This window comes from Streptopelia decaocto, assembly GCF_964273445.1.
Source record: "Streptopelia decaocto genome assembly, chromosome: 5".
NCBI lineage: Eukaryota > Metazoa > Chordata > Aves > Columbiformes > Columbidae > Streptopelia > Streptopelia decaocto.
Window position 1 is genome coordinate 26,175,406 of NC_138659.1, and position 23,119 is coordinate 26,198,524.

A 23,119-nucleotide genomic window follows, 5' to 3' on the forward strand; every position below is an offset into this window, starting at 1 on the left:
CTCTCTGTAAGTTAGCATGTATGCTTGTATTGGGTTCAAGAACTGGAAATGTAGCATAAACAAAGTACAACAAGCATAAGCTGCTGGGAGCTGCCAGCATTATTTATTCAGAACTTCTGGCCATCCAGCCTTGGATGACCAGCATTATCACACTCTGAAGTTAGGAGTATTGGTTTTGTAATTTGCCTGTGCTGGATCTGAGTTTTCACATGTAGTTTACACAACAATACTTCTTGTAGATCTTTCCTTTTTCTATAGAAATTAATTGCCCATACCACAATGATTTATAGTCAGACTGAACATGATTATTAATTTTCCTGATGATTGTACCAGTGGGCGGCAACAAATCTACTCCTGATAGGACCAGCTTTGAAATGCTGTGAAAACTGAAATGTCCATAAAGTAATAACAACTAATTTTTACCTTAATCAACTTACACTTTAAAAGAATTTAATATAGGGCACTTGTGCCTTGTGGGGAAACTTATTTGAAACCTACTGTAAGATGCTGAGTTATTTATGAGGATAATTATACATTTGTTACTTGAGTTTGTACTGGGAAATCAGGCTCTGAAATTAGACCAAAATACCATTAAAAATGAAGTCAATGTTGTATGTGTTAGAAACTCCAGCACTGAGGTAAATAGTATTTAACAGAGAAAAGAGCAGCAGTTATCAGGAAATCTTTAACAGAAGAACAGTGGTTATTAGGGAATATTAAAGCTTGACAAACTCAGCTCACATTTTCCGTCTTGTTTCTGCTTAGTGATGCCTTTGAGCTAGAGCAGGATCACCCCGGTGTTCCTCTGAGCTCCCTGGTGATGGGGAGAAGGAGCATGCACACCACTGGCCCTCTGGACTGGCAACTGTCTGCATGGCAGGGGCTGCCTTCCCTTTGCACACTGTTCTTCGCTTTGTGGAGCTGCAGCCTCAGAAAGGCCCTTGGGCTCTCTCACTGGCCCAACACCCCGGCACTGTGTCTCTGCCCCCCAAGCTTGCTGGAAAGTCCCAAAGGATCCAGCTAAATGGATGGGGGAATGTGGGAAGCTCAGTGCGGAGCAGCCCAGGCCTGCAGAGCAGTCATGAACCAAACCCAAATTTTAGTTGTCAGGCATAATTTCTTACTGCTTGGTGAGATGCAGCCTGGTGTGGAGGCCACAAGGGGATCCTGGTGATGCCACTTCTGGCCCTGATTTACTCTCTAACTTTGGGAAAGTCTCTTCACATTTTTGGGCCTGAGCGTCCTTATCTGCAGAACAGTACTTCTTCCATTTGTAAAGCACTTTGGTGTAAGGATGAAAGCTGCCACCTAAGAGACATGTAGTAAGAGAATTACTCAGGATGAATGACGGAGTTGTGAATTTTGGACATAGTGCCTGTGGTCTGTTTTTCTCTTCCAGTTTTGGACAAATAATCTGTGCAAAACACCATCCAGCCTGTAGGGGTTTGCAAGGCCTTGCAGTTGGACTATGGTATACACAGGATTTGCAGATTGTTTGGAAATTTACCTGTTGTTCCTCTTACAGAATACAGAAGTACAGAGCTTAGTTGTGCCTTGGCTTTTCTCTGGGAGAGCTTGAAGAAGAATCACAGAGCATATATGACATAGTGTGATCAAATGCCAGAAATATTTTGTTCTTTTTTCTTTCCGTGATTAGTGGCATTATGCAGTTATGCAAATAATCTGTTATTTATATCTAGACACATTATGCAGTTATGCAAATATTCCATAAATAATTAATATTTCCCACAGTTATTTGGGGGGAAATATTCCCCCAAAGCATGTAACATCAGCTGCTTAATATGCCGCGTGTATTGTACACATTTCTGGTTGTGTCGTACCTCAGGTGCCCAACTCAGTGCGGCTCCCAAACACCAGTGCATGGGCCAGTAGCAGCCTTCAGATTCCGGCAGGGCTGTGGCTGATTGTATAGAGTAGACTGTTGTCATGTATTAGTATAACTCCTCTTCTGCCTTGTTTCCGTCTGCTTTCTTTCGATGTAAGAAATGGCAGAAGGCACTGTAATCGTGGTGTTTGCCACAGAGCACCAGGTAGGTGGTGAGCTCAGAGAGAATTACTCATACTAATTACCTTAGACATCTCACTGAACTGTGATTAAGAGCACAGCACAGGAACCTGAGACCTAAACTGCCCATGAAGAGGAGAGACCTCAGTGCTGTCAGAACACCAAAATTATAAGCTTATACCTTAGAAGGGTGGAAAACATCTGATATCTTTTTCTTCTGGACTAACCTATAGGGATGCATAGGAGTGGCTGGCAGGAGGCTACTGAATCATCTGTAGTCACATAGTCATGTTGTGGGGAAAGAGTAGGTTTTGAGGGGTGTAGTAGTGGGAAAATAATTGGCAGCATAAAAGGGTATGAACCAAGCAAGTGAGGAGTTGACTGTGTTGTGCCTGAGCAGCTTTTGGCATGGACCATTCAGATGATGCAGTGTTTGCTTGATTTTAACCAAATTGGAATGTTGCTGTCAAAGCCTAAAGGAAATGTCTATTTACTACAAGGAGGGGAAAGAAAAAACATTGATAACTTTGTTTGCTTTTATACTTTTAAAACCATTTTGAAAATGGTTACACAATGACAGAAACTCCAAGCAGTTCTTCCAAATCAAATTCTTCCCTTTAGGAACTGGAGTATATAAGGAAATAACAGAGAGGAAAGCAAGTAAAGAAGCAGGAAAAGTACAAAAAGTAAAAAGGAAGTAGCACTGAGATAAATAAAGAGAATATCACACGAAGGAAGAGAAATGATAGATAGGAGTCTGTTTGAAAAAGCAGAAGGGAAAGAAGATAAATAAGAGAAATGAAATAGAATAAAGAGCCCAGAAGAAAAACAGAGGTCCTAACTATTTGAGGAGAAGACTAAAGTGAAGGATGGAAAAGGCATGGTCAGCAAAATAAATGAAGAGGAATCAGTGTTTTGTAACAAGGGAGTAATTGTGACTGTAAAACACCTGAAGAAGGGAAAACAATGCCAAAAGAGCTGGGGAGACAGAAACTGAACAAAAAAAAAGGGGGGGGGGGGGAGTGGAAAATGCAATAGAATATGTATTTAATGATGTAAATGATTGTGTTACTATTTAGCATGATTTTGGGTGTTCATAAATGTGCCACTTTTGCATGTAGATTAATATTGCTCAAAGTCCTGTGTTGCCTGTATCACTCTTTGGCTGTATTGCTTTTAAAAGCAGGACTGATTTCTTGGCTTAGCTAAAGTCAATGAAAGTTTTACCATTTATGGTAAATTTATGCATCCATCCAGCAGCCTTCTTCCTGTTGTCCTTCCTCCTTCGCCCACTCCTTCATACTTGAGTACTGTACTAGATGAATAAGCACCATGAAGAGTAGGACTCATACATCTCTCTCATAAAATCCAGCTTCCCAGTGTTCACAAAAGGTTATCTATTCAGGCTCTGCATATCTCCTGCTATCTAATGCAGAGTGAACACTCTGTTTACATTTCTCATATATTTTTACAATCTGCATAAGTCGCAGTACAGATTAATAGCCCTACAAAAGTTTGACCTTCCATTCATTTTGCGTTAAGCCTTCTGTCTGAGGGACACTTTGCATTTAATGGAGCCAAAATTCTTTTCCCATCATTTCCCAGTGAGAAAAGTGTAATCTGCATGCAACCCACTTTAGCAGCTGGCTTCCCCTATATCTCATCTATAGAATTAAGAGCAAAGATGGCATGAACCACTGAGCTTGGCCCAGACTCCTCCTAAAGTTCATTGGGATGCGTGCGTTTGAGTGAATCTTGCCTGATTTATGTTTCTGGGGGAAATCCAGATGGGATTCACTGGTTATGATAAATACAAATTAAACCAGACAAATTGTCTGACTTAGCTTTGAATTTTGGAATTGATTCAGAACCCAAAGTAATGCCACAAATGTATGAAGGGGAATGAAGCCTGTGTAACAATAGGATACAAGTATTTATTGTATTTTAATTGCACCCCATCCAAACCACAGCTCTGTCACCAGCCATGAAGGAGGAGGAGGCAGAGCGTGGGCTTTACGCTCTGCTCCAATTTACACTTTCAAGCCAGTGTCACACAGGCAGGGCAACACCGTGTGAGTGCCACCAGGTCCAGGGTGCAGCAGGTCATGGCTTCATGTCCCCTCAGCACCCTCCTTTGGGGAGGACGCCAATGGAGGGCTGTGCAGTGGCTGCAGCAGCCTGGCTTTACACCCTGGGTAAGAGGTGCCTGCAGACAACTAGTTAAACAGCCTCCACCACCCTAGTGCCAGGACTGCTGCCAGGGGATGGAGGGCACCAAGCACAGTTCCTGCACTGCAGGATGCTGGCAGCCCAGCCTCAGGGAATCCAGTACTTTTTTTTTAATTTTAGCTCTAGTATTTCTCACCATGTAAGCAATAGCCAGTGTCTTGAGGAGAAGAGAATGTGAGAATAAGCGAATCATTGTTTGGGGATGATGGAAAGCTGGAGAATGTTGAGTTTAGTGGGGACTGCTAAGCACAGCTGCAGGCGCTGAAACAACATGTTCTCTCCTAGTTAGGCTTGTACAATAAAAGGGAGTGGTCTGTACACACCACTGTGGCATAATTCCTAATTTCTCTGTAGCCAAATGTGTCTCTAACATGCATCAGAGTCCCTGGAACATTTAAAGCAGAATTGTGTCCTGCTCTGAAGAGCTTGGGGCTAAGTGGGGAGGGACAGAAAGACCTTCCAGATGTTCTGGGAAGATGGTGTCTGGCTTTTCCAGGGTACAGGGGAGGAGAGCTCAGTTCTCAAGATCTGTCTGTGGCCAAGAAGAAAGGTTCACCCTAAAGAGGACCAGCTCTTGGCTGCTGGCTGGGCCAGGGATTGCCATTATTGGGGCTAAACTCATCTGGGCTGAAAGTAGAGATTCCTCTGAAGCCCATGGAAGCTATACAAAGTCTTCTACACTGTGAGCCAGGAGTACTTTTCTAAGCTCTTCCTGTTGATTTGTACTTTGTTATCACTAGGAATTAATTTTTCAACAACTGAAGTTTGTCAGTTTGGTTTTGGTCATTTGTGGTTTGGCTTTGTTTGATTTGGCTTTTTATGCTTTGATGGGAAGAATTAATGGTAATGCTGTTGAATGTTATGATTACTTAAATATAAAGATCATACTGAATATTTACTGATTTAGTATCACAGGAGAAATAAAAATTGTGCTGGATAGGAGCTGAATTTGTCTGGAAGTTCTCTGCTGGTTTGTGCTCATTTTCCTTTTTCTTGTGCTCTTTGTTTGAGATCTGATTTCTAGAACAGCAGAGATTTCCTTGAAATGAAAATGTTTAAAGGAATCCACTAACCATTGTCCTTGTTAGTTGGAAATGAATGCTTATTGATCAGAAATATTGATCTAGCACTTTAGATTAAAACAATACTTTTGGTAGTGCAGTCAAAAGAGTTTAAAGACTAAAGTAAAAATGTAACTTCCACTGGCTACCAAGTGATCGATCGTAACTGATACCACTGCCTTGGAACTTGAGTTTACTGTGACATCTCTTATCTGCACTGAAGAGTTTGCCCTCATTGCTTTGTGCATTATGTATAAATGATTGATGTCAGCTTTAACATTTTTTAGAAACAACTTTCATTATCTCCCATGCATTTGCAGTGCTGAAAATTACTTATATTTAAAAATTTCTTAGTCAGAATGTAGTAATTAGGAATAAGCACAGTCTCCAATAACTCCAGCCTCCTTCTGCTGTTACATCCTTATAGCATAGCCCAGAAATAAACAGCCTGTGGTAATTCTTAAGTGGATGAAATAGGCCAAATTTTCTCGTCGGTTCCACATTTACAACCTCATTCCCTTCAGCAAAGGTGGGTAGATGTGACCAGTCACAGAACTTCCCTCATATCCCTTCTAGAAGAGCAAATACTTGCTAGTGGAAAAAAGGTCAGAAACGTTATAAACGAACTCTGAAATATGATGAAGATTGGACACAACATTTCTACTATTACTGTTACAGGAAAAGAAAAAAAAAAAAAAAGCACAACACATTATCTGGATAACATAAGGAGCCTCGGAGCCTGTTGCCCATCAGAATTTATTGGGGACTTGATGCAAAAGTAGACAAATGAGGTTGTTAAGCGACCCCTTAACTGGAGGCCATAAGAGTTTGTGCAGCCGTGTGTCATGCTTGCCTCTAAAAAGCAATGTGAAATGCTCTGAACTAAAAAATCCTTGTTCCTGGCTTTCAGAGCAGCAGTCCTGCGGCTGTTAAGAAAAAATATGTGCCTGCTGGGACTGATAATAGCTGATCATCATCACCTATCCCATTGCAGTGCTTCTCAGTACACTTTATTTTTTTAGCAAACAGAGAATGTATATTTTGCTTTTGCATGGAGGCTAGATTACAAGAAATACTACGCTTACATAATAGTGTAGCAGTTCTTTTACTGCTAGCATATATGTCTGCTAATGCACAATCAATGACAAATATCTATATGTCTATATAGAAAAATACAAATATTGAATGAATTAAGTCACTTGCTTTTCTTTGTAAGCTGTATGTATCTTTCAATACTGGTATGTCTTGCTAAAACCAGTAATGGAGACAGAGGCAGTCAATGGAAAAATTAGGAGGGAAGTGTATTCAGCACATGATGAGAACCTGAATATGTTATCTGGAATGAAAGTGGATTTGTATGTGAGTTTTGAGGCCAAAGGAACCTCAGGGAAAAATTAACTTAAAAATGAAATGTCATATTCGTCTTCAACATTGTAAACTAAGGTATTTCTTCCCTGCTTCTGCTCCTCAGCAGAAGTTGTTCCCATATACTGCTCTGTTATTTCATGAACTTTGCAATGACCAAGAAAGGGCCCACAGCAGGTAGAGCTGCCATTCCCAAATCTCTTTACAAAAGCAAACTTAATTTAGAGCACTCCCGTATTTCTTGGAGGTGCAACTCTGGGCTTCCACATTGTAAACAGATGAAAAATTTAACCCACTGGGTCTAATGCTTCACATCAGGCATTTCCCAATGAAGCTGCATCATCAGAATATCGGTACAGGAGTCTGGAGAAATGAATTCTCCGGATTTTGCATTTTTTTACCAAGAGGTAAACCAAGACTTACCAGTAAATATCTATCTGTGGTTTTCATTCTGAGATTAAGAGTGATCTTTCCAGCTACTCAGGCAGGACTGCTTATTCATGTATTTCCCCATGTTTTAATTTTCATTTTAAGCTACTATTCCAGGCATCAATGTGTTAATTGTCAGGGTTGTATGAATTTTAGTAAAGCCATATTATTTTTGCATGGCAACTATTAAAAATATTTTTCCTCTTAATTTCACAAGGGATGCTGAGACTTGCAGAGTTTTTTCTTCTTGCAGAAGGGAATAATTTAGATTTTCTTCCATCCCTGTCAGAAGTTGAACAGACGAACAAAACAGATTCTTCAGAGACAATTTTACACAGAGTTACATCCATCCAATTCAATTATAAATTAAATTGACTAACGAACCATAGCTCATTATGGGAATCAATTACTCAGAACTGTCTTTGGACCAAAAATGTGGAAAATAAAAAATAATGGTCATACTTCAATATACCAGATTGTCAGTGTTTGAAAGCTCTGTTTTTCTCTAGCTTGGCATAGACCATCGCCAAAAAGAAATGATAATCATTTGTTTTACTGCTTGTAGAGATATTCTTGCATTATGAAGACTAGTTAATTCTTGAGTTTGATCTCTTTGGGACCAGCACCTCAGGCTTTTTTGAGATGACAGACCAACCCTGGAGTAATGTCATCACATGGGGATCTTTCAGATCAACTTATGCAAATGTGTTATTAAAAGGAGCCACATTTTAGCCTCTGGTGCAACCCAAACAATAGTAGTGGAAAATGCTATGAGGTAGCATTGGAGGCGTTTCCTTATAAAATCATTCTTGTGACATAGTGGTAGTTGGCACACCCCTCTGGAGTGTTTTTAGCTGAAATGTGTAGTAAAAGGAAATGTAACAAAGACAGAGAAACGAATCCTGTTAGTTTAAGACTGGTGTGAAATGGTGCTGAAGGATTATTTAAAGTCCTTAAATAAAGCCCTGAGAACAGAGGAACAGAGGCGTACAGAATAGCTGTTTAGTGTAGCTGGTAGTAGTGTTTGGATGAAGCACAGTGGCCTGGGCGGTGTCGAGGGCAGTGCCCGCAGCGGTGCATGTGAGTGCACCAGCGCACAGGGACGGCTCCGGCGCTCCTCCAAAGCACCAGCCTGCAGAGGTGCCAGGAGAGCACAGCTCCTCAGAGCCTTCTCCAGTTCTCTTCTGCCATAGCTTCCTGTCAGCTGGTATGGGGAGAAAAGCAAGTCAAGTAAAACACACTTTAAACTTCATGCGTCAGACCCCAGTCACTGAAATCCCTAACCGCTAAACATTTTCCTGATATAACTCAATGTATATAGTTCAGCGGGATTAAAACAAAGTTTTCAGCTGGTGTTTAGCAATTAAAAGACTTTGCAAATGAGATAATCCTAATCTGTGTGAAGTATGCTTCATTGCTAGGTTATTTAAAAAACATTTCTAACTGGTATATTGTGTAAAATCTTGTTGCATCTTCTCCCTTTCCTCCCGCAGGCAGGGTGGGAGGGCTGCCTCTCTCATTAGGGCTGCCTTGCTCGTTAGGGCTCGCTGTGCTCTCGCAGAAGCAGTTTTCATGAATGGGAGCTGGTCTGACAGAAGGCAGCCTGGAAATCAGGCAGCCAGTCTTACCCTGAGTTTGCTTTAGACCTAACGGTTCAAAATGAAGTTAGCTGAGAAGTTTAATAGTTAAGGTTAATGACCTGTGCCTTCCTTGCCACCATTATTTCTTATAATTGATCAGAATTTTAAAAGCATATTTCTAATATGCACCAAACATTGAATATTAATGAGTTGCAGAAATATTTTGCATTAGGGACGTGCTCACTAGAATACCAGTGTTATCAGATGGCCAAGACTTTTCCCCCCTAGTAATTCCTTTTCCCTCACGTACCCTTTTTGCGCTGATCAGCAAAGAGTTTTAGGATGCGAGTTCGAAATGACACCAGCATTGCAGCCCAGTGGTTCTCGGCAAACTCCTCCGCCAACTTTAATTTTAACCAATTAGAAGAGCCAATCTTCCTTAGTTCAGAAAGATATTAAAAGGTATCACATTCAAAGGCTGGACATGCACACCATTAATTAGGGGTGTCCAGGGAGGGGGCTGCCCTCAGCTGTTGTGGGGGCTGTGCTGGGCGCCCCTGCCCACCTGTTGCGGGCAGAGGGGCTCGGCGGCAGCAGCTCCTGTGTGAGGCCTCTTGCTGGCCCATGGGGAATCTGCACTAATTAGAATTAGTTGTCCCTCTGCAGTCCGGCTCCTGACACAAATTGCATTCTGCAGCTTTTTGTTCCACTTGAGTTCACAGACAAAATAGCCCGTGCCGTGTTTGAAATGAAGCAAGGCAATATGAAAGGGTTTTATGTAATTGGTTAATATACTTTCACATTTTAACTAATATCTTTGCTGTTGGTTTCTTGAAAAGAAGCATGTTTGCTTTCTTCTTCTTTTGCTTAATAATTATTGATGGTAATTTTAATATGAGCTTGTTCAGGTGTCATTAAATCACTGTTGGGCTTGACTGCTTGTGTAAGGAAACAAGTGACCTTTAAAGATGATGGTTTGAAGTGGAAGCTGTGGTAATGGGGAGCTGCAGAACTACACACTGCGGTGCCAAGAAGAAAGAGACCTTTCACATTTATCGGGAGAATAACTTTATTGAATCCTATGACCAATAAAGAGAAATCATTTTTTAAGAAGTGGAAAGGGCAAGTAAACGAGATACGGGGAACAGCGTGGAGAAAGATCGACAGCAAAAGTTGGGAAGTTTCACTCATAAACCACTGGTGGAAGTAAGAAATTCTGCACACCACAGAGGCTGACTGCATTATAGCAGTTCAGCTGCCTGGTGGCACATCTGCCATCCTAGAGCCTGTGGTGACACCTCAAGGACTTGCCTGGGAAGGTGGTGCGATGGGTAACAGGCCTTTTGCCTGGGACTGACTGTGACTGGGATGAAAACGCCAATTAACCATCCTTGTGGGAATTCAAAGAAAGTCACAAGAGCTGCACCGGAGAGGCAGTAAATCATGAGCAGCGTTGCTGGATGATGAGCCAATCGGGTGTCCACTTCCACTACCCGTTGGGATGGCAGAACGTGCAGCTTGGGCTGTCAGGGAGTCTTGATCTTGATATTGGTGGTGTTCAAGGTTAACAACCATAATCAAGGCCTAGAATATTCTCTTCGGTGTCCAAGAACAAAGGGAAGATTAGAGCAGAAATGCCAATGACTTTGCAGAGCTGGTAGAATTAGAACAAGTGAAATCCACATGACTGCAGATCGCTCCATGTTGGATTCCTCATCCCTTGTCTGTACTGGGATATTTTGTGGTTCTTCTATTGGTGGCAATATATATTTTTTGACAGAATTGTAGAAATGCACAGAAATGCTTTTCAGTTGTTTGGAGAGTAATGGACATGAGGGTTACTGTCAGTCCAGTGATGATCCCAAATATTTTATTTAATGGACTTTTAAAACTTTTCTTCATGTGTATTTTCCCCTGCAAAAGAATATCCAAAGTGTCCGTAATGCTTTTAATCCAAGTAAATGATCAATAACTGTTATTACATAAATATGTTAAAGGTATGGGGTTTAAAATTGCTAATTGCTGGCTTGATCCTGATCTAATTAACGTCAATGGTAAATTCGTGCTGTGTGTTAAGGAAGTAGAGTAACTAAGCAAAAGGCCATTTCCTCTTTCTCTGTTCATTATATATCTCTGAAATTATCATATTCTTCAAATTTATTCATTATTTGAATTTCGTTTCCTATCTAGTATTTATTGACGTTACATTCCACATCCTGTTAATGTATCTGGATTCATTTATTAAGCTGTTGCTTAGTTGTGATGATGGTATTTTGCCAAACCCATGCATTCAAAAAGCATGATTCAGAAACCCTGAAATTTTGAAACTAGGCTAAACCATGAGATCTGTATTAAGTGCACTTTGGGCCTTTTTATCTCTTTGGTGTTTGTATGTAAACAGTGTATATATACACAGTATACAGTGTGTGTATTCAGTAATTTCTTCAAACTTTCGTCCGTAATAAGGACTAGAAATATATTCTTAATGGCAGCTGAACTTGTTATCTTGCCATGTGACCCTAGAAGCTCACTAAGTATCACAAGCCATATCAGTATTTCAGTAAAATTAAGTTCCCTGGTCCTTTTGTGGTTAGTCATATGTCTCGTGCTCTGGACTTTTTGTTTCTTGTTATCAAACCAAGCAAGCACACCCAGTATAAATAGCCCTACATATGAACACCACATTCATTTCCATGTGGCTTTGTGTGATTTTGAAATACACCTCCTATAGATCCATAATGCAGAAATCTATCCCTAGGATGGCAGAGTGATGAACTTTCTATTTCAATTTTGAAGATCTGCTCCACTGTAATTTTAAATCAGGGAGAAAAGGTGGCTTTTAAGAAAGAATATCTTTCTCTGTTTACTAATCCTTGTCCCACAGATGTTACTCTATTGTCAACGAGTAAAAATAGATATGATATTTGGAATTTCATGTTACTTCAGCCTGCCACCCCTTTGTAATCTCTTGTCAAGGAGATCAGGCTGGGGTAGATGTCTGTGTACTGAGTAAATTATTTTTGCTACAAGCAAACTAGGAGGTTAACCAAATGTTCAGTGTTGGCACCAAGTGCTGGCCATGTTAGTCATTACCACTTAGGAAACACACCGTGTGCTGTACTTTCACAGCAGAGCTGCCAACTTGGTTAACTTCATCACTGCCATTCTACAGAGGGGATGTAGCAGCTGAAATGGTTTAGTGGTCCAGCTTTGCTTGCCTATTCTGTCATTTCAAAGCATGATGCTGACACCTCTGAAGAGTCAGCAGCAGCCCCGAAGTTTATATACAGACAAGAAACAAAGAATTCTATTCAGGAGCAATCAGACTTTGCAAGTGCAAGTCACAGAGGCAGCCAGTGAGCATACTAGGGTCTCATGTGGTTTGGCCCGTTTGTTCCCTGCTCCCTCCTTTTCCTGGTGGGAATACAACCCATGGAAAATCCAGACCCATCTTAACACAAGCAATTTTCCTATTAGTGCCACATGTCTTGTTTTGGTAAACTTTGTCCTAGCAAGAGAACCTCAGTTTTGCTTGAACAATGTGAAGTATTGAAAGCTCTATTAGTCCTCCCCAGAGGTTGAGCTCTGCTGGGCGGAAAGGAGGAATCGTGGTGCTGGAGCAGCTGGCTCAAAAAGTATTTTAGTTAAGAATAGAAGCTGCTAAATGAAGCACAGAGCAGATGGTCTGATTCCAGCTTTAAACACATATGAAGGACTCCCACGTGAATTCCTGCATTTTCAAAGATTTCTGGACACAACCATGTCTAATTTCTAAGTCACTTATTTGGGATATGGTAACATTAAAAACAGTACTGAATTCCAGAGGACCATCGGTGTCTCATGCTGCCTCTGTGTATTCTCCCTCTCCTCATCACACAGAATAGAGAGAAAGGGGACAATTTTCAATGGGCAAAACACATTGTAGAATTCCAAGTGTCATATTTAGTCTATTTGTCCCCATTGGCCACCTCTGCATTACTGACTACTATAAACCATTCTGGTTTTCTCTTCTTCCTTCTCCTCTTCTTCTTCTCCTTTCTCTTCTTCCTTCTTCTCTCCGCTCCCATCTCATAACGTCATCTAGGTGTCCAAAGAACCTTACACAGGAAAGGAAAGAAAAAGAATTTTGTATCTGGTCAAATGTGATGCTTGTTAGCTCCTCTATAGCTAATCTTCTGTGTGTGACCTTTCTAGCTTGCTTTTCAAGTAGATGGCCATTTTTTCCTGAAAAGCTGTCTGTTGCAAAACATGATGCTAAAAGGAGAATAAAATCGTTTGTCAAAATTATATGAATTTGTAATTCATAATAGGCAACAGCAATTTAAGGAAATAGTTTTCTGCTACTGACATTGCTGTCAAAATAAATGTGGGAAGGATAATTATAGTAATTAACAAAAAAAGTTAATTACACTTTTTCATAAGATAATGTTTAGTTTGATTTCTGATTAGGAGTAGATCAATACCAAATGCCTCACTGTATATATCTGGTTATTAGTGCAGGGCTAGACCAAAAGTCATATATCAGTTTTCCAAATCATGTGAAACAATAGGAAAATACTACCTTGACAGCCAACTGTTCTGCAGTTCCCATCCTTGAATGTGCATCTTCACCCACATAGATTTGATGTCTTACATCGTGTTCTGCTCTGCAGGACTTGGCATCCTGCTGCATCTGGGATACTTTTGCTGAGGACAAGGGATGCTAAAAAGCGTGGACATCCTCATTGGAAAGTAACACTGTCAGAGAGGTTGTATGGGAAATTGTGGCAAACCTGGGCAGTTCAGGACTGTGCAACACAGAAGGAAAAAAGTCCCTGTATGACTAGGTGACCAAAAATGAGATTCAGATAAACGTGAGGTATCAACCACACTTTTATAAGTGGTCATGAGAGTCCAGTATTCTTTGGGGATACCTGTCCTAGAGGAACATGTAAATGTGTTTTTTTCCTCAGCCCTCTGCAATGTACACGTAGCCTCAAAGTAAGGTTCCAACACTGGAAAAGCATCCCAGGAAAAATCTGTGTACACACAGAAATTTCTTTTACCAGTTTCTGTAGCATCACTTAGAAACACAGCTCTAAATCCAGGCAATTGGTCTACTGTCTTATCTTTTGCAGGCCAAAAAGGCTAAAAGTAAAGATGAAAGGCAAATGTGATTGTATTAGGTGACAAGAAGTTGATCTAATCTATTGCTTTGTGAACCACCTCCACCCTCTTCTATCAGCGCATCCTCTGCATTCCACAGTTCCTGACAAGAGGCAGTTTGTCTTTCTCGTTGATTTTATCAATGATCATAAAGAACAGGATCTAGCAAATCATGTAATCTTTTTGTATGAGAATCAGCTCTCATAGTCAAGTAATTCTTTCTGTTCCATGCCTCAGTAGAAAATAGATTGGGCAAATACAATTTCTCAAGGGCAAAATACGGACTTCTGAAAGCACCTCAGTGACTCTGGGGTCTGGATTTCATTGAAAACCAAAGATATTTATGCTTCTAATACTCTTATGTTTGGGACTTTAAATTTCTCAGTCATGTGAGTGCTTTTGAAATAGATACTGCCATAAGTCCAATTCTACTGATGCAACCCATACAGACTCTTTACCTGATTAAAAATTGGTTCCAGTAAATTGAATTTGAAATGTGCCATTTTTATATTTGCTGCCATTCCTGGGTCCACTAATGGTTGGATGTCATTGGCATTCCAGCCAGCTGCTAGGAAATAGCCTGGAAATTGCTTTGGACAGCCGGGGAAGAGTGTTGACCCTCACCATTACTTGCTCCACCCAGCTCAGGGTGGCTGATCCAGGTCTTGTCCAGCGCTGGGTGCGTGAGCAGTGTACAGTTAGCAGTCAAGATACAGCATGATGAACAGAGACAGCTACTGATCCTGCTGGAAACCAACCATCCCAAAGGAAAGATTTCTCTCCAGCCAGGTCAGTTCCCTGATCAGGCCAAAACATGACAAGGTGAGCGCTTGTGCCAGCATCACTGAGGCAGGAGGAGAGAACGTATGGCCAGGATCCTGGGGGAGGACAGGCCTGCTGCAGCTTACACTGGTTCGTTGTCTCTCCCCAGCCAAGCTGCCTTCTCTCTTAGCACCCAAAGGGCTGGTAATATACTTTCATACTTTCCTAAACTTGAAACTTGAACTTTTGGGAAAACCCACTGTCATTAAAACAAAAGTTTTGCTAATGTAGTACAGATTGAGCATATAGGTAAAGAAGTGTTGTGGATGGAAGCAAGCGGTGGGGTAGCAGAAACCACAATGTGTTTACATAGGCAAGGTGTATGTGCACCTGGATAGTTCTGAATCAATTAAAACGCTTTCTTTTGAAATAAGTAGCAGGAGCATTGAATTCAGTGTGAGGTTCAACATTGACTTCAGTGGGATATGGATCTGAGTGATTGATCCTGTGGAACAATGGGTAGCAGTCAAAGTTGGGTGTTTTGTAATACAGTTCTGCAGCCGTAGAATTTACTGCATAATCCACCACCTCCTGTAAAATAGTAGGAAAAACAGGCTTTCATTTTCATGAAGTAAAATTTGTTTTGTGATCTGACTGATTTTCACAGATAGATTGCCAAACCAAAACCTCTTTCTGAATAAGTAAACAATGTGCAAGAACAATACACCCTTGTGGAGCATCAATCCTGAAGTCTAATAACGGCAATGCAGAGCCACTCAGTGGGGACTATAGTTTGTCAGTATGCTTAGCCTTCATTATCAGAGATTTTCAGCTGCAGATATCAGGGTGGGAAGCTGAAGGGTGACAGATGTTCGCTGTCAGAGTTTGCTGGCTTACAGATCCCCATCATTGTTCCTGATATCAGGGAAGGAAGTTGTGTCCATTCTCCATTCCAAAATTCTCAACTGCTTCCCATGCCGTGCTGGGTTTCTGAAAATCCAGCATGTTGCCGGTAAGATCTGCAAACTCCATGGGTTGACCAGTGTAGCTGTGATAAATTTTAAAAAGTCAAAATAGTGTGACAAGTTTCTAACGAGGGCTATGATGCAGTCATCCCAAAGCGATGAACCCCACAAAGCAGGAACTCAGCCACTGCCTTTGGGCCCAGCTGGCTGCAGAGCATAGTAGGCCTTAGTAACAACACTGCGATGCTATTGCAGCATGCAGCAGGGCTTAAATGGTAAACAGAGAAGAAGGGGAACTTCCTCTCCCCAGATGTACAGTGTTAGGTTACTTAATTAATTTTAACAAGGGAATGACATTCCCCCTCCATTTGTGCCTTGTCTTGAAAGGATGCAATGTACAAATATCAGTTTCAGCACATGAACCAACCACCCCCCCACCCCGACCCCAGGAATGCTGGGCCAGATCCTGCCAAAATCAGTAGCAAAATCTCTTCTCAGGAATAACTGGGATTGGTCTTTGGAAAGAAATAGCAGAGTTCTGGAGAACTCTAATTAATCTATGAGGTACTCAATGTCTGCAAAGTTGTTCTTAGAAACTAAGGACTGGGCACCTCAGCTTGGAGGTGCTATTTAGATCTTTGTATGCCTCTGCATGCAATAAAAGCCAGCATAACAACATATAATTAGAGCAGCTTCTAATTGGAATGGCAGGAATTAGGAAAGGAGGATAACAGCCAAAGTAAAAAACACATAGGGACAAAAGCAAAGTGCTCTGTAGTACACCACAAAAAGCACACTGGTGCTGGAGTAAACTCTTATGCTGAAGTGGCTACTTAAAACTGGTGGCCAAACAAAGGACAATTGAGGTGGGTAAATGAAAGGAGACCTTGCAAGTTACAACATACCAAAAGAATTAAAAAAAATCCCCTGCGAACTGTACTGCATTTCAGGGAGGGTGAGGGGGCTGATAAGTTTATTTACACTTTTAAAAAGCACTGCCAATCCCAATTTATCAGTTACTGTCTTGTGACAATTTATTCATTGTTCACCGTTAGAAGCTAGAAGTTACATAGGAAGCATGATTGGTGATAGCTTCTCTATTTCAATATGGTATAATAGAGATAACACAGTGCCCAAAAGCTCTACAGCCGCCTTTTTGTCTGCTTTGTCTCTTTTCATTACTCTATCAGAATCTTCATTTAATATAATCCAAAAAAGCAAGGTAATTGCTTCACTTATCAGTTATCATCACACTCGCATACTTGTCATGTCAAAATTATTTATGTGGATGGCCAGGTTGATCTTGCTGCATTTAGAAGCTTAAAATTTGAATAACTATTCTGTCAGTTAGGTTATCAAAATTGCACCATAAGCAACGAGTTTCTTCTTTCTGGGTCTTTGAGGGAGAACAGGGAGCATCTCATTGCAGGACTAGTTTACCCGTGGCTGAACACAGCTCCAAGGAGACTTAGTGCAATTCTGTAGCCTGGCACCCTGAGTGCTGGGGACAGGCTTTATTTTCTAGATGAACAGTAAATAAAAATGGCATGATATGAATAGAGACAATAGAGGGAGACATAAAGGGACGTTGTCAAGGTTGTCATAGGTCCCAAATTAAAATGACAATTTACAGACCTGTGTAATTCTTTCTTGGTTTGTCCCTTCTTTTGAAACATGTTTCATAGCTCTTTTTCTGTATCCATTTTTATTTCTTTATAATTTTGGTAGATGGTAACTCACCTGTTTGAAAACCCCAGAGGCTGAAATAAAACAAAGCATGCAAGTTCAGAAAGTCATTTTAACAACTTTTTTTTAATATAAAAGAAATTTCCGTCAGCCAAGCTCTTGGACACCTTCACAAAGGGTGACAGAGAAAAATCTATCACAAACAGAGACAAGTAATATAAAAAGGAGCGTGCAAACATTTTTTCCAACACAGGTGGTGAATTCATGGCATTGCTCTCCTTTCATCACATTACTCAGACAGTCAGGAACCTCTTCGTGATAGACCCTCACAAGTACATTGCAGACCACTGGATGTTTTGATGTCAGTGACTTTCCTCAAAATTTGTTATTAAAGGCAGAATTTGTTTGTTTGTTTGTTTTGGGGTTTTTTTTGTTTGTTTGTTTTTTGGGGTTTTTTTTTTCTCTTTGTCATGCTCCTAATAGTGACTGTCCCAAAGGTTTTGATTTTTCAGTAAGTGAGCGTAACAAATCCCAAGTGACTGATAAGGCCAGTCACTCATGCTGGAGACTGCAAATTGGCCCATTGCAAGACCTTCAAATGGAAGAGATCTTGAGTAATCCCCAACACACAGAGCGGTATCTGTGTGAGAATTAGTTTGCATCAGTATGAAAAAGAAGGGAAGGGGGATGTAACATTAGAGAAGTCACCCTCCATTTATAAATCCTTTGCGTACAGAGAATGGCTAAGTTGGATGAGTTTTTAATTATAAGTTGTTTTCTAACCTGTGTGTTCCCAGACTGCTTTTGCTGCCTTGTTTCTTACACAGCAGCAATTGTGGCAGGTGGTGCTGCTGGCAATGGCCAAGCACAGCCCCGGGAGCAGGGAGAGGGGCAGACAGCTTTTAGCTCTGCATCAAGTCTTGCACCACTTCCCATTGCCCTGTGTGTAACAGTCTGGGCATTTATATTCTAGCCAGCCTGCTGATCATAGTCCTCAGTTTTTAAGAAGCTGGTTGGACCTCTCACATACAGAAAAGACAAAAACAGCTCTTTGGTGGTCATTGCTGTGATTTTTAACTGGGTATGAAACGGTTCTCTATCACAACACTCTTTGGCAATAATTACTATAGACACCGAGACTTAGTAAATCTTGGGTAAAAGTCACAGCAGAGAAAAGGGCAGAGTTTGATATCTAAATAGCAATTTCTCAATAGGTTGCAATACCAAAATTATGTGGGCTAAACAGAGATCCTGCGCCCAGCTCAGCACTCAGGGTGCTTTATGGCTTGTGTTTCAGGGCCTCAGTGGTGTTTTGACCCAGCTATTTTGTGTTTTTGGACTTACCTGTATTTTATTTACCATACACCTTAACAACCAGCTTCATGTTCAACGCTCATCTCTTGTAATGATCACTCACTCAATTAGTGGCAAACAGCAGAGAATAATGTTTGTGATTTTTTTTTTTCCAATCTCTGTTCCCTGGGGGGTTCTAAAATATATAAGTGTATCCAGACAGTCGTTATCCAGATCATGTTATGGGTTTTGTAACTTCACAATGTATTTGATTGAAACATCATAACTCTTTCCAGGATAAAGGCTTGTAACATTACAGATGTAGGGAACAGAGAGGTCAGCAGTTGACATCTGGTGGTAGGAGACACACAATCACAATATTCCCCAAGTTATTACAAAAATATTTAACTGAACAATGACAGAAGAAAGTAAAAAAAAAAACTAGTAAACATTAAAAGTAAACATAATTGTTGCAAATTTAATTAAATTCTCTGCTGTCTTTGATGTGATGGCTGATCTGTAAGTCTTTCAATTTCGTTGCTTTTAATATCAGCATTTCCGCGGTCTAAACCTTTTTGAGACAGTAGCGTTTTATCTCAATTATTGCTTTTTCTCCATCAGTCTTTAAATATAATCTCATTTGCCTTTATGGATACTGTAACCCTTCTGAGCAGCTTTTAACCTTTTTAAAAATCGCCTTGACCTGAGGGTGCCCAAAGTTTTTTCTTTTTCCTCCTCTGATTTTTTTTAATGCAATATTGAATAATAGAAATTGGACAGATGAGTGATTTCCTATCCAGAGACCTGTATGTACAGCTTAGGATGCTAGAACAGAATTTTTGTTTGAATAATAATAATAAAAAAAATTAAAATACCTCTATCTAGCTTTCTGCTAGCAAAGGACCCTCAGCTTTGACCTCCATTTCAGTGGTAGCATTGTAGCCTGTGCCACCACAATATTAGCTTTATCTTTTCAAAGGAGAAAAAAAAAAAAGCTTTCTTTGTACAGTAGCACATTAGCTTCAAAGAGCACTTACCTCAAGAGTCCAGCTCATCCTTCTGGTAAATTTAAGAAATACTCAGCTTAAGATTGTCTGTTTCAATCATGGATAATGTAGATAACTTTGTGTCTGAATGTAACAAAGCAAGCTTTATGTCTGCTTTGTCTTTTCTCACCACCCTTTCAGTTTTATTTCTTCATTTAGTATCTAACGAAGATGCAGGCTAATGGAAGAGTGACACATGAGTACAACTAACCCTCATGGAGTTTGATTGCAAATGTAAAGGTTGCTGGTCACCATGATTTGGTAGCTGTGTCTGTCTTAGATGACGGGGGTGAGGAATGGACATCTCACACCAGTACAACACCTGCAGAGTCACTGGTGCGCTGCTGGCACCACCAACCTGGCCAAGCAAGTTCAGCGCTGCACTGGCCATAGCCGTGATTCCTACAGTTGCCTGCCCCTGTCCGCTGGCATTTCCTTTCCTTGCTCACATGTGAGAAAGTGTATGCACTTTTTAGACCAGCTGGCAGCGTGCATGTTAAGCAGTAACACCATGGAAGGCTTTTCCCCAGTGAAACCTGCCATCTATACTGCCAGTCTGTGATAGGAGTGCCAACTCGGTGGCATAAGGGCTCTCTGGTACCCTCCATTGAGTTATCATTGCAGCAAGCATCCAGTCCTTCTCTCCCCTTCCTACATACACACACAGTTTGAGCATCAGCATCCAGAAACTTGCTTTCCACTGTGATTACAATTGTCTATTGCAATCAGCGATGCTTAAAATTGAACTATGGTTCATGAGAGCAAAAGGCTGTACCTGTGAGCACCCTAATGTGTTAAACAACCATGCCAGGTAGCATTATATGTATCTAGCAGCAGCTACTTAAAAAGACCATCTGCCAAAAGAAGTTGGTTTCCTATTTTAAGTTCTCATACTTGTAGTTTTAAGGGAAAACAGTGAGTTTAGGAAGTTGATTATTAGGTTGAACTATATCTCCCTAGACCCAGGCAGTAGCATTATTGCTTAAAATAGAGTGTGTTTAATAGAAAGTAGGGAGAGACTATCAGCAGTGAACTTGCCCTGGATGAACACACATGGACACGTGTGTATAGCTGAGATTTACGTGGAAATGTCTTTATGCTGTCTGTGAATAATTTCACTTGAATTACGATTGCCTTGAATGATATATATTTTGAGAGTGTAACATTGCAAAAGTAAACTTTAACAAAAAGGGATATTTATTCTTCAGATTTAAAATTAATTTCCTGTATTCCTCTGTTTTTTTTATCCTATCTAAGCTGTAACCTTATGAGAAGAAAAATGAGAAACTATTTCTTTACACTGAGACCAGTATCAGATTAAATATAAATGTAATGGTTTCTATAAATGTTAACCCACTGCAACACTCTATCTGAGAATGAAAGATCTGCAGACTGTTTTAGGTTAAGTTAGTGCTCCTCTCCATGTTAGGTAATCCAATGTCATTTAAGTAAAATAAATTGGAACTACTCAAGGAATAAAAAGAGGTGAAAGTGCAGAATCTGGTTTGGATAAAAGTTTAATTCTTCAGTTCCAAGTGACACAGCCCTTACAGGAAGCAGAGCAAACTCAGACAGGAGTGGCCAAGTAATGAAGATGGATGCATCTTGTTATCAGCAAGCCATTTACTAGGGCTTGATGTAACCTTAAACATTGCAGATAGCTCAATGGCACTTGCCACTAAGCCTCTAATTAATGAATAGCAGGCCCTAAATTAACAATGTGCATTTACAGATGAATTCTGGGCACTCATTAGACGATGTTCAAATATCAAGCAGTAACAGTTAGGTTTATTCCTTCTGGATTACTGTATACAGCGTTTGTTTGCTGGGAGTTTTCACAGGAGGTTTTGTGTGCTCAACTGCTGAGAGCCCAGGTGCACTTCAGGAAAGGGTATAGTTCACTGGAGGAGGGCAAGACAGAGTCGCTGCAAACCGGGCATTGTGACACCTGTGCAGCAATTTAAGGCAGATTAGAATGATCCTCTATTCAGCCTTAACTGTAGTGGGAAAAAGGGCTTGATTGCTTGGAGCCATTCTCAAACCTCCACTTTATTTTGCCTTCCTTTGCAATATCCACACTGGTGTCTTCCAAGGCGACCTGGAACAGTACCCAGGAGGGTTCACTGTTGGGATATTGTTTGGTAAATGACTAGTTTCTCCACAGCTCACATGAGAGTATTGCAGTGGAAGTGGTCTTGAACCCAGTGTCCCATCTCCTTGGTCAGGGAGACAAAGGGATAAGGAGCTTAGAATGAAATCTGCACCTTAACATTTACGCGCCAATCAAGTGGTATTTTAGAACAATAATAGTGCTAATCATTTAGATTGTCCTATTGTACATGTCATGCTTTAGGACAACAGTGCAGCTGTAAGAAGTGTAGCAAAGTGTCTTGCCACATCTGCTAAGTTGTATCTCTGTTAAATCAGAAGTTTAAATCACCTACTGTGCTGAAGTATAATCAAACAAGAGAGAATGAGCCTTTCAGAAATATTGGTGTAAACTAGGATTAAGGTCAAACAGGCAGAGCTGATTTAAGCAAAGTCAGAATTGAATCCAAGGTCCCTGAAAAATTAGGCAGACTGTTCTCTATAAATGGAAAGATAACTTTAATTTTCTTGGACCAGATCCTTTCAGTCCAGTAACTTCAGTCTTCAGCAGCATGAGGTTTACTGTGTTATGAATGTTCCCGTTAGTGTGCCATCCAGCTGTTACCCCATGACAAGTTCAGCAAGACTATATGTAAAAAAAAAGGGGGGGGCGGGGAGAGGAGCTAGAGAAGAAACGGTGTTTTTCTGAAAGACATCGTGCACATCATCTTATCCCAGGGCTGTTCTCCATGTCAGAACAGTTTTAATGGAATACCAGTCTGCTGTGATGTAAAATTACTAGTGTGATTGGTGTTCCTGTAGCATTACATAGAGAAGAGAAATATCTACTCGCTTTCAACTGCGCCTGCAAACATTTGGGGTTTGTGCACAGGCTGAGTGAGCAGGATCCAATGCACATTCCACATAATCCAGTGCCATGCATCCAGTTCCATTTATGGGCAAAATGAAACACAGGCTCTTCTTTCTGGGGATCGTTCCCACATCAGCCTTTTCAAAGTTTAATGTGGACAAATTTAGGAAAGGGGTACTCCCATAGCTTCGTGCAAGCCGTTCAAAACCAACATTTTGCAGATTTACTTTTTTTTTTTTTTTTTTAAAGCAAGCACGAAGTTTTACTACATAAAAGAGTATTCTGTAGAAAAGTAAACTGGGCTGGGATTTTGTTACCTGGATTTTACTTTGTGATTTGTTGATGGAAGATGGTAACAGCAACTATCTTATGCACCTTTCCCAGCTTCTTTTCACGGCAGAGGACTAGATGCACACTATCCTGTACATGTGTAAGGTGATGCTGTTATAGTATCTGAGAGTTGCTTCCTTTTATCTTGAAGAAAAAACTTTATTTGAATGAGAAAACTGTATTGTCTCTCATGAAGAGAACACTCTTCCTCCCTTCCTTTTTAGCACTTCCTTATAGAATGAT